Here is a 12,751-nt window from a genome sequence, read left to right on the forward strand (position 1 = left end):
GATTAAATGATATCCATAGAACCTATCATTTCTCAAGAGGCAATAATGTTTCTATTAAAGAAATTTCATAAACCAAAGTGCCTTTAAAATATTATTCCCAATTATCACGTGGCATCTAAAGCTTTTATTCGCATTTCCAGATAGGTAAGTTATTTGCCCTAATCAAAGCCAAAAATTTTAAAAATCCATTTGAATAAAATAATTACTTTTGCTTAATCCGGTTTTTTTTTTTTTTTGCACATGTTCAGTTCAGAAGAACACTTTTAGAGAATCATGCATATTTTCTTATATTCCAGGTTGTTTACCTTTAACCTTTAAAGAAAAACATCCTAATAGTCACTGTATTCTGTGAGGACATCAGTCCTATGTACCACTGTCCAAATTGCAAAGAAAACACTAATTGTCATTAGGAAAATAATTATTATCAATCTTGTTTTGTTTAAAATTAACATTGAGGGATACTTTTTTTTTTTTTTAAGAGAGAAAGAGAACCCACACAAGTGGGGGAGGGGTCAAGGGACATGGAGAGAGAGAATCTTAAGCAGGCTCCATGCTTAGTGCAGAGACCAAAGTAGATCTCTTGACCCTAAGATCATGACCTGAGCCAAAATCAGGAGTCCAAAGCTGAATCCACTGAGCCACCCAGACATCCCAAGAAATACTTGTTATTCTAAGTGCTTTACATGCAGGAACTCATTTTACTCCTTACAACTCTATTGTTTTAAGTGGAGTTAATATCCCCCATTTAATAGGTAAATTTTAAAAAAATCAATCAAAACAACTAAGTCACAGAGGAGTAATTCACTCAATACATAACTAGTGAGACTCTGGGTAATTCAGCTCCAGAGCTCGTTTTTTTTAACCAATACACACTATGTTATGGACTGAATGCTTGCGATCCCTTCCCCAAATTCGTATGTTGTAGCCTTAACCTCCAATGTGACAGTGTTTGGAAATGGGGCCCGCTGGTAGGTCATGAGGGTGGGACCATGGTCTGATAGGGTTAGTGCCCTTTCAGGAAAAGACACCAGAGAGCTTGCTCATGCCTCTGTGGCAACACTTCCTCCACTTCCCCGCTCCTCCTCTCCCTCTGAGCAACATTAAGAAGCCATGTGAGCCACCTGTAAGGCAGGAAAAGAGGCCTCAGAATGAAACCTACCCTGTCCAATCCTTGATCTTAGACTTCCCAGCCTCCAGAACTGTGAGAAATAAATTTCTGTTGTTTAAGTCACCCAGTCTATGGTACTTTGGTCTGGCAGCCTGAGCCAACTAATATACTACATATTGGCATACTAACTTGCACAATGTCACTTTATATCTGCAATTGGAAGATCTTAAGCTAAAGGTCTAGGTAGTTTACACTAAAAAAGTGCCTCTAGCAAAACATAATTTTAAATAGCCTGAGGAATGACAGGCAGGTATTCCTTTAATGGAGAGGATCCAATAAATCTGGACATTTCTATATGGAAGGACAAGCTGAGAAATGTTGATCAACAGGAAAAAAAAGATGTGGTTATCATGAACATGGACCAGTCTTCCAAGGATATTCCTTTTGATGAGTAAGAGAATTAAATTCACAATGTCATATAAATTTTAGATAAATCTATCTTGGGCATGATACAGTATCTTAAGGATTCTTAGATGGGGTGATGAGGGGAATATCCACGATACCCATTTAAAAAGGTCTCTCATAACCTAGAATAATAGGTTGGATGGGCAACTCATCCAAACCAGTAAGCCATACTACTTATAAGATTTTATAAAACACATATGTACACTTTTAAAAAATATTTTATTTGAGACAGGGAGAGAGCATATGTGAGCAAGGGGAGGAAGAGCGACAAGCAGACTCTGTGATGAACTTGGAGCCTAATGTAGGGCTTGATCTCAGGACTCTTAGCTGTAATTAAAGAGTTGGGGGCTCAACTGAATGAGCCCCCCAAGTGCCCCAGTGTGTACACACTTCTGCAAGAAGACTTACTATCTGATCGATCTTCTTTGATACAGTTTCTCATTTGTAAATGAAGGAATTTGAGAATTCCTTTCAGTTAAAATAATTATATAGTCTTGCATAAAACTGAGATTTGCAGATCAAAGAGCAAAACCAAATAATTACACAGCTGTTCCATCTAAATAAAAAGTAGCAACTCCTTAACAAAATGGCTGTCTTGGGGCACCTGTGTGGCTCAGTGTTTGAGTGTCTGCCTTTGGCACAGGTCGTGATCCCGGGGTCCTGGGACTGAGTTCCGCTTCTCCCTCTGTCTATGTGTCTACTTCTGTGTCTCTCATAAAATCTTAAAAAAAAAAAAAAAAAAAAAAAGCTGTCTTTTTCAGCTAGATAATATAATTAAAAGCCAATAATGCAGAGGCCAGTCTTCTTGGAAAGTGAACTCAAAACATGTTACTGTTAAAATTAAAGGGAAAACAAATTACAACTAAAATTATACCAAAAATTTAAAGTACTTTAAAAAATGTATCCTGATTCCTAATACCAGAATCTCTCTTATAGTGAAAACTACATTCCTGGTACTTGGCCAAATGAGAAAGATTACAAATTGGTATTTCAATTATTTACTACATTTTGAAAAAAGAAAACTTGTAAATTGAGAGTCTATCTAAATTAACCATGAAACAAGTACTGCATTTCTAAAAGCACTTAGAAAAAAAATCCAGAATAAGTTGCTACCATCTGGCCCTCAAGAAAAAGAGAGTTGCTCTCATTCCTCCTAAAGCAATCATGGATCATGGGATCAAACTGCCTGGGTTCAAATCCCAGATTCATCTTACAACTGTGTGACCCTGAAAACAATATTACCTATCCCTTCAGTGCCTCATTTCCTTATTTGTAAAACAAGAATAATAATAGTACCTACCTCAAAATGTTGTGAGGAAGGGAAGGGAAAGATTTAGAAACAACTTGCCCTAAGTCATAGAGCTAGGAGGCCAAAGAGTGAGTATTTAAACATGTCTAACTCAAGTCCATGTGCTTTATCTTTTGAAGGAAGGAGTTTAAGTGCAACTGGTGTAAATTCTTCTTTATCAGCCTTTCAAGTTTGATCTCCTGAGATAAGATATATTGTCATCTAGCAAATACCCTGTAATTATCTGAAATATTTGGTTAGTTGCTTCTACTTCACAATATAATAACATTTATAAAGATAATGCCATGAGACACCTGGGTGGCTAAGTGTTTGAGCGTCCGCCTTTGGCTCAGGGCATGATCCTGGAGTTCCAGGATCAAGTCCCACATCAGGCTCCGGCAGGGAGCCTGCTTTCCCTCTGCCTGTGTCTCTGCCTCTCTCTGTCTCTCATGAATAAATAAATAAATCTTAAAAAAAAAAAAAAAAAAAAAAGATGATAATGCTAGCCAGGCACATTTATTTCAGATGGTTCTTTCAATACTAAACCACCCTACAAAGTAAGTTCTACTGTTATCATTTCAGAAATAAACAAACAGGTATAAAAGGTTAGGTAACTTCCCCAGTCACAGAACTGAAAAAATGATGGATTAGAAATTTGAATTCAGAGTATACAGGTCTATGTGCTTTTCTTTAACTACTCTGTAGTACTTCCTTTCCTAGACTTTATATTACAATTTTAAAATTTTTAAAAATAAAATTAAGGACGTTAAAGAAAAATTTTTATTGACAACACTTACATATCATAAGCTTCCAAATTCTAAAGCTAAAACACCTACAAATTACTTTGTTTTGGAAAAGATTACTGATTTTAGGTTAGTCTTCCTTTTTCCATAAAAGTTCTTAACTTTCACAGACGAGAAAACTATTTTATAATCAGGGACACTATATTAAAAGTGTAACATTTTGAATTACTGAAACATGTTATATATACACTTATAATACTGGGCTTACAAAAAAAGGTAAACAACTCCCCCTCTTTCCATGATTATGTCAGATTCTAACTACTGGATAAAATTGAAACTTTAATCATCAACCTCATTTGTGCTATTCTGAACAAACAGAAAAAAATAATATTAAGGACTTAAATATACCCACACTAAATAAAAACAGTGGCATATTTAAATAAATACGTTTTCACTAAATAATATGCAAAAGGGTAGCCCGAACTTTTCTATTAAGTCTCTCTATCGCCATCAAATTAATATTTCTAAAAAGGCATTTCTATATATTCTCTTGCACAAAACATTATTTAAAAGCTTCCAATTATCCACTGAATTGTACCTGAAAACCCTTAAAGCCCTGCACCATATGGCCCCAACTTAACCATTTAAACTTATTTCAACAACTTCTCATGTGACATCTATGATAACCTAACTATTCCTAACCAAACCCCTCCTTCCACCTCCTGCCTATCAGAATGCTGACATCCAATAAAACACAAATTCATCATATTGAGCCTTACTTTTTCAAACATACTCATCCTTATTTTTGCTAATCTTCTACCACACATTTCCAGTTATCTAAGCTCAGAGAATTAAGTAACTTATTCAGTCACATAGCTAGTAATGACAAAGCTAAAAAATTTTAATTTAACTATCACTATAATCAGATAGATGTTTATTTCCTTATTACCCTCAGTAAAATGAATAGAATCACTATACTTTTGACAGTATGAAGGATGAGTACCATTCATAAAACCACTTTTTCCAAATGAACTATTCCTCATTGTTGGCACTAATGCTAGATTCATTTCCTTATTCAAGCTTAAATCTGGAGAGCAAATTTAGATTGTTTCTAAACTATATATATACTTTGAATACTAATTATTTCCATTACACAAGGATCGGTTTCATAATTAAAGTTCACTGAAGAGATTTTTAAGTCAGTCATTTTTTAAAAAAGTAAAAGTGTTACATCAGTTTTTAACTTATTACTGGTCAATTCAAAATATGCTGTCACAATCTCACTAATGTTCACATACTCTTTTTTTTAATATTTTATTTTATTTATTCATGAGAGATACAGAGCGAGAGAGAAAGAGGCAGAGACACAGGCAGAGAGAGAAGCAGGCTCCATACAGGGAACCTGAACGTGGGACTCAATCCCGGGTCTCCAGGATCACGCCCTGGGCTGCAGGCGGCGCTAAACAGCTGAGCCACCACCGGAGCTGCCCTGTTCACATATTCTTATACTGAATATTTTTCTTGGCATCTTCATTTCAAAACCTGTTTATCAACCCAAAGTATAACTCGTCAATAAATATCATAACTAATTTATAAAACACAAGGAAATAAGCTGCATTTTAAAATCATAGAGAATTTCTGCTATGAGAATAATTCTATCAGATTAACCTAACATAAATAATTATAACACTGGGCAAAATATATGAAGCAACTACATTGAGACCCTAGACAACAGGAAATACAGGGCGTGATTCTTGAGAAGTGGGAAGCACGCTTAATGATGCCCTGGCTTTCTGCTTGAAAGTCCTTTGCCTATAGCACATGGAAAAGGAGCCCAAGAATAGTACATTCTTGCTGAGTGTCTGGAATTTGTGGGGCAAGGTAACATACAAAAGAAATCTTCATAGAAAAGGAGCTCCAGAAACCCCTGGACAGAGAATCCTTTTAAATCTTCGGCTGAACTAGGCTGCACAAGACTTACACCAAGGCCAAGCAGAGAATCTATTTTAGAGCTGTGAGCTGAAGATATTCTGGAGGTCAGACTCTACTGGAAGACTTGATCAAAAGTCTTTAACAAACCAGCATGGAGAAATACTGCTCAACACCCTAAGTATAAAAATGAGACCCCAGAAAAGGCATACCTTAAGAGGAAGACGACTTTAACTCTAAACTAAAGGTTACCTAGTCTAGGTTACTTGGTCTAGAATTGGGACCAAAAGCAGCAAAATATGGCTTGTGGGCTGAAGTTATACTGGAAGACAGCCAAGTCCATTTATGTGATGTATTATCTATGGCTACTTTGCAAGGGCAAACAAGTAGTTACGAAAGAACCTGTATGACCCACAAGCCTAAAATATTTACTGTTGTACTCTTAAAAAAAAAAAAAAAAAAAAAAAAAAAGCCCAAACACTTGCTCTAGACCCTAACTTTAAAATCAAGACTTCAAAAGATCAAGATGATTTGCCAGCAAATTAAGTGACTTCCAGGACAATACTAACAATACATCCATGACAACCAGTATAAAATAAAATATTGCTGGACATGAAAAGACATATGTAAATCGAGAATAAGAAAAAACAGCCAATATAAACAAAGAAATAATGTAAACATCGCATTAGCAAACATTAAAAAGAAAATTAAAATAGCTATTAAGTACGTACAGCAAAAGATGGGCATAACGAGTGAATGGTCAGAGAATCTTGATAGAGAAATACAGACAAGAACAGAGAACCAAATGAAAATTCTAGGACAGAAAATAATATTAAGTGAAAGAAAAATTCCACTAGATGGGCTTAAAAGAAGACTGGGCAGTAGAGAAGTAAAGGTCAATAAGTTTAAAGAACAAGCAATAGAAACAATCCAAACTGAAGCACATCATGGGGGGGTAAATGAAGAGTCTCAGCAACCTGTGAAACAATTAAGCAGTTAAATTATATGTAACTGGAGTCCCCAAAAAAGGCAACGGTGACTGAAGCAGAAAAATAAAGATAGAACGACCTTAAATTTGACAAGCGTGATGGAAAATACCAATCCACAGAGCCAAGAAGCTTAATGAATAAACACTGAGTAGAATAAACATAAAACCACAAAGAAGTACATTGTAGAGATCAAATTGCTGAAAACCAAAGACATAGAAAATCTTAAAAACAAAGGAAACAGGCAGGGAAACAACAATCAGAATGACTTGACCGTCACTAGAAATAATGGAATGCAAAAGATAACATCTTTATATGATGAAAAATAATTATATAGTTAATTATTATTCACTGATTGACTATTTGCCAATTGCGTACTCACTAAATTGATATTCCCCAAAGCAATACTTAAAGCAGTGGACGTGTGCAGAGCAGTGAAACATTCCAATCACCCAAAATACATCCCCAGGTGAGGTCAAACAAGGCAACCCAACCCCATGCCTTGTCATACTAAAAACAAGTGTACTTTTTGCAGTTTATTTAGTGCCATATTTTTGGGGGGTTTTGTGTGTGTGTGTGTGTGTGTGTGTGATTTCGTTGGTAACTTTGCTATTTAAAATGTCTTCTAAAAATAGTGCTTTAGTACTCTCTAGTGTTCTTAACCCCAAGAAGGCCATGATGTGCCTTACAGAGAAAATGCCATGTGTTAGTTAAGCTTCATTCAAGCATGAGTTACAGTTCTGTTGGCCATGAGTTTAATGTTAATAAATCAACAATATACATTAAATAATGCATCTTTAAAATAGAAACACATGAAAAACAAAAGTATATATTTATTGTTAGCATTGCTAACAATAAATAAGTAAGTATACTTACACATATACTTATATGTGTAAGTATATGGCTATACTTTATATAGCACAATACCATTTTAAATAGCAATGGTATGACTAGAGGTTCATAGGAACCTAATCCTATATTTCTCCTAAAGGCAATGATTCAGTATTTGCTAATTCAGTGCTTTCTGTGACTTCATAGAACTTAACTACCATGAACACCAAGACTGACTGTATTCATCAGAAATATGCTTCAAAAATACAGATGAATAAAAATATTATCAGATAATAAAAGATGAAAGATGAATAAAAAATAAAAGATGAAAACAAAAGCTGAAAGAAATTATCACCAAGATGCCTATATTACAATAAATGTTCAATGAAGTTCTTCAGACTGAAGGAACACAATACCAGGTAGTAACCTGGATATTCAGAAACAAAGAACAAAAATGTTAAATGTCTGAATACAAAATATTCTCATTTCACAATTTCTTTAAAGTTATGGTAAATATGAGTAGATACACATTATTATTCTCACTTAATTTCTCTAAAGAATAATTGATCTTTGAATCTCAAATAATTACTGTATGCAATGTAAGTGGAACAGGCAGGCAGACTTACTATGTAGTATAAATTCAGTTTTCCTAAGCTCCTCTCCTGCAAGACAGCCCATGCCAAGCGTAAATGTCACTTACTCAGTGCTGCCCTATGGGAAATGGGGCTTAGGGAACCTGCACAAGAAAATGCTGATATTTAGTATCACTGCTATTATCACTGCTTTAAGTAATGAAGTCTTTTGTCTCTGACCCAGACATCTGTGTCTTCTGCCAGCATTCAAGAAACTATGACAGGCTATCTTATTAGCTTGTTATAGGATAAACCCAATGTGTGAAACTCTAAAATGCCAATTCTCTATATGGGCTTCTCTAGACTCAAAGCAATCACAACCAAATTCCAGCAGACATTTTGTAGACATGAACATGCTGATTCTAAAATGTAATATGTACATACAATGGACTTAGAAAAAGCAAAACTAGATAAAAAAAAAGTAAAACTTGGAGTAGGCATACTACCTGATTTTTAACATTACTGTAAAGTTATAGCAATCAGAACAGTCTGGTATTGGCATAAGGATACAAAAAATAGATCAACAGAACAAAATAGATGTATATAGACATACTTCTATGGCCACTGATTTTCAACAAGGGCACCAAAGCAATAGAGCAAGACAAATTATTTCCCCAAAAAATCTGCTGGGATAACAGAATACCTATATGAAAAATAAATCCCCATCTATAACACTTCCACAGAAAAACATTAAATCAAGATGTATCTTAGATTTAAACACAAAAGCTAAAACTATAAAGCTTCTAGTTTTATCTTGAAGTAGGCAATCTTGAAGTAGGCAAAGATGTCTTGGACAGCACACAGAAAGAAAAAAAATGAAGATAAGACTTCTTCAAACTTAGAAAATCATACTAATCAAAAGAAACCATCAAAAAAATTAACAGGCAAGCTACAGATTAGAATATATTCACAATGTATATATCTGACAAAAGACTTGTATCCAGAATATATAAAGAACTCCCTACAATCAGTAAGAAAGACCTACAAAGCAATAAGCAACAAGCAAATTACCTGGAGATTCACAAAAGAAAACATACACATAGCCAATAGACATGTAAAAGTCCTCTAATTCATTAATGATTAAGGAGATCTAAATTAACACTATAATGAAAAACAATTACATATCCACTAAAATAGCTAAAATAAAAAAGACTGATATCAAATGTTGGTGAGAATGAGAAGCCACCACAACTCTCCTATATTGCTGGAAGTGAACCATTTTGGAGAATTTTGGCAATTTCTTACAAAGTTTAATATATACGCAGTCCATGACTCAGCAATTCTGCTCAGTTACTCTTACTCAATTCTACTCTCTTGGGACACCTGGGTGGCTCAGCGGTTGAGCATCCGTCTGCCTTTGGCTTAGGGCGTGATCCTGGAGTCAGGTGATCAAGTCCCACATCGGGCTTCCTGCATGGAGCCTGCTTCTCCCTCTGCCTATGTCTCTGCCTCTCTGTGTATCTTTCATAAATAAGTAAATAAAATCTTTTTTAAAAAGTCAAGTTTCATTCACTATTCTGTCTTTATGTTTCAAATTTTCCATAAAAAAGTATAATTTCTAAAATCCCTCAAAAAAAAGAGATAAGACAATATAAACATACTAAAATTATATCATAATGAAGCAATTTTAACCAGTTTTACCCACAACTCTTTTAGCAGACAATTAAAATACGTAGGCTTGAGTCTATCAATGCTAAACTTTTGAACATGTTTCATTAACAAATTTTTAGCAAGAACATCAAAAGAAAGCCTGGTGGAATAAATCTCATGGTTCATGGGAATCCACCTCTGCACTAGGCTCTATGGTCAGTGAGGAGTCCGCTTGACTTTAAAGATAAGTAAGTCTTTAAAAAAATGTTTTCATGTTTTTGATCTGCTTTACCTAGCACTGCTAAAACACTGAGATAAATAAATTTAATAATGGCACCTTCCAAATACTCAAGTTTATATGTCAATCTGTAAAACTGGAGAGAAAAAATATGCAGGCACACCTAGAACCCAATTAAAGCTTTTTTTCTCTTTTCACAAAAGCTGCTGAAAAGTAGGTAAGTTTATGATTGCTCTTCAGTACAATCACAAGACTCCTCTGGTTTTAAGATAGCAGAAAATTCTTTACAACTAGAGACTCCTATTTTTTCCTTAATCTGGTGCATGTAGTTCTCCTAAGTGCAACCTCTACTCAACTCTTTGTCCCCACATTTAGCTCTGGGTCTCGCTTTAAAGTAAAGAAAGGAAAAGAGAAGAGACGAGACGAGAGGAGACAAGAAGAGAAGAGCTAATTTTTAAAGTAGCATTGGACTTCTAAGGGACCACGAACAACAACACTTTATAAGCCTTCTTCACCTATGGTAACAATTCCATCAATGAGAAGAACAAGCTATTAAAGAAATCACGCTTTGTTTTGTTTTAAACCAGAGGGCCACTTAAGTAAAGGATTCAAAGACTGCTTAAACAATAATCCAATATTTAGTAGCTACAGCTCTTACTATAAGAGCATACAGAATGTTTCTTCCCTTCTCAAGAATTTTTTTTTTTTAAGAAACAAAAAAGTAAGATGCCTTCTCTTTAGTCTATCTACGATCAACTGAGAAGAGGGGACCAAATACTTATATAACTCAGCATTTCAAAGTGTTTCATACAAAGTAGGCTAGAATACTTATTACTTTTGAAAGCCTATATTTCACATAATTATAAACTAATTTTAAAAAATACATGGTAAAAAAATAAAAAAGTAAAAAATAAAAAATAAATTAAAAATACATGGTAATAAAAATGTTTGTAGAAAAATATGTAATATCAAAGAAATGTATCAATTTTCCCCTAAATTAATGCATAAATTTAATGTAACCATACTATAATTCTAACAGAAGGAGAGAGGATTAAATAAACAAATTTTAAAGATAATATAGAAAACTATACATGCATAGAAAGCCAGAAAAAGTAATTCTGGAAAAGCCCTTTCAGTTAATATTTCATTTGTAAGGTATAGCAATTAAATTAGTTTGGTACCTATATATGAAAACACACAGACATGGAACAGAAGGGGAAATATTTCACCCATACTACAAGTACATGACAAAAATGGCATTTTAAAATAGTAAAAATGAATGATTCAACACAAATGATCTTGGAACAAATGAGAAATCATGTTGAACAATTATATCACTCCTTCACTCTATAGAACAAAATAAAATGCAGGGAATTAAAGAATTAAATATTAAAATGAAATCATAAAAATCATAGAACTACTAAGAGAAACATGGGAACAATTTTTACAATGTTAGAGAAGGCCTAAGAACTACACAAACCTCAATGACATATGACTCAGGGCATAGAAGATGATAAATCTGACTACATAAAATTTCTGCACAAAACAATATACCAAAGGTCAAAATACAAGCAACAAATCATAAAAACAGTTTTTAAGACACAACAAAAAGCTAATTTCCTTACAACAGATCAAGTGTTCCTACATCTATAAGAACAAAAACCCAAAAGCAAAATAAGCAAAAGCTGTGATCAGAAACAATCTATTGACACCTAAACCCCAAAAAAAAAAGCCTCTGAATTGTAAACTAAAAAAAAAAAAAAAAAGAAAGAAAGAAAAAGAAAAAGAAAAAGAAAATTTGCTAAGCCATTTACCAGTCTTACCACAATATACCATGTTGGTAAAGGTATTAGGAAAAGGTACTTTAACTCTTTGTTATACAATTCAGCATCATCTATCAAAGTTTTATTTTATTTACTTATCTTTTTTTAGATTTTATTTACTTACTCATGAGAGACAGAGAGAAAGGTAGAAACATAGGCAGAGGGAGAAGCAGGCTCCCTGTGGGGAACCTGATGCAGGACTCGATCCCACGACCCTGGGATCACGACCTGAGCCAAAGGTAGACACTTAACCACTGAGCCACCCAGGTAACCCTCTATCAAAGTTTTAAATGCACATATCCTTTGAACCAGTTATTCTACCTGCAAGAGTTTATCCTACAACACATACAACATGTATTCCCAAGAAGTGTATACAGGTATTATCACTAACATTATTTATATCAGAAAATGTTGAGAAACAACCTAATTAACCATCCATAAGAGATTCATCAATAAAATGATACATCCATATACACCTTGTATAAATAAATAAATGCTTTCATTCATAGGACTTGGGATTTTTATTGGAGAAAATACTTTAATTCTAGGATTATCCAGAATTTGAAGATCAGTTTTCATCTATATTATCATATTCATTCAACAAATCTGAGCACCTACACCGTATCTAAGGCACTGTGCTCAGCAATAAAGGTATGTCACATAGTCCTTTTCTTCAAGGGAAAAAAGTAATATAGCTAGCCCCTTAGCTCAAGGAGCATACAGTCTGGCAGAGAACAGAAATGAGTAAACATACCATTACCATATATAGTACAATATATACAAGATAAGAATAGAATGTTATGAGAAAACATGAGCAAAGCAACTTAAAAACAATCATTCAAAAACCAAAATCAACAGCTTAAATGTAAAATTATTAACACTCCTCCTTTAGAGTTCAAAAGAATCTTGAGGCCATCAGTTTGAGAAGACCTTAGCAGCAGTAAAGCTTGGTCCCACCATTTTGCAGGTTTGTGTCCTACAGGAACCAGCCACAAAAGTCATATTCATTCATTTAAACAATGATGAATTATGGTCTGCCCTTACAGTTCCCATTCCTGGTGCTGTCACCCCCAGAGGGACCTTCTAGGGTCTATATTTAGAAGTCTTAATGTACTTAC

The 12,751-nt window shown here is 34.2% G+C and overlaps 1 protein-coding gene across 3 annotated transcripts in view; it reads right to left on the reverse strand.

Annotated features, from left to right (window-relative positions):
• Nucleotides 1–12,751, reverse strand: part of RTN4 (reticulon 4) — a 70,470-nt gene that overhangs the window by 52,223 nt on the left and 5,496 nt on the right. The gene's annotated exons all lie outside the window — the stretch shown is intronic.

The sequence above is a fragment of the Canis lupus genome, chromosome 10 (assembly GCF_003254725.2).
Source record: "Canis lupus dingo isolate Sandy chromosome 10, ASM325472v2, whole genome shotgun sequence".
NCBI classification, from domain to species: domain Eukaryota; kingdom Metazoa; phylum Chordata; class Mammalia; order Carnivora; family Canidae; genus Canis; species Canis lupus.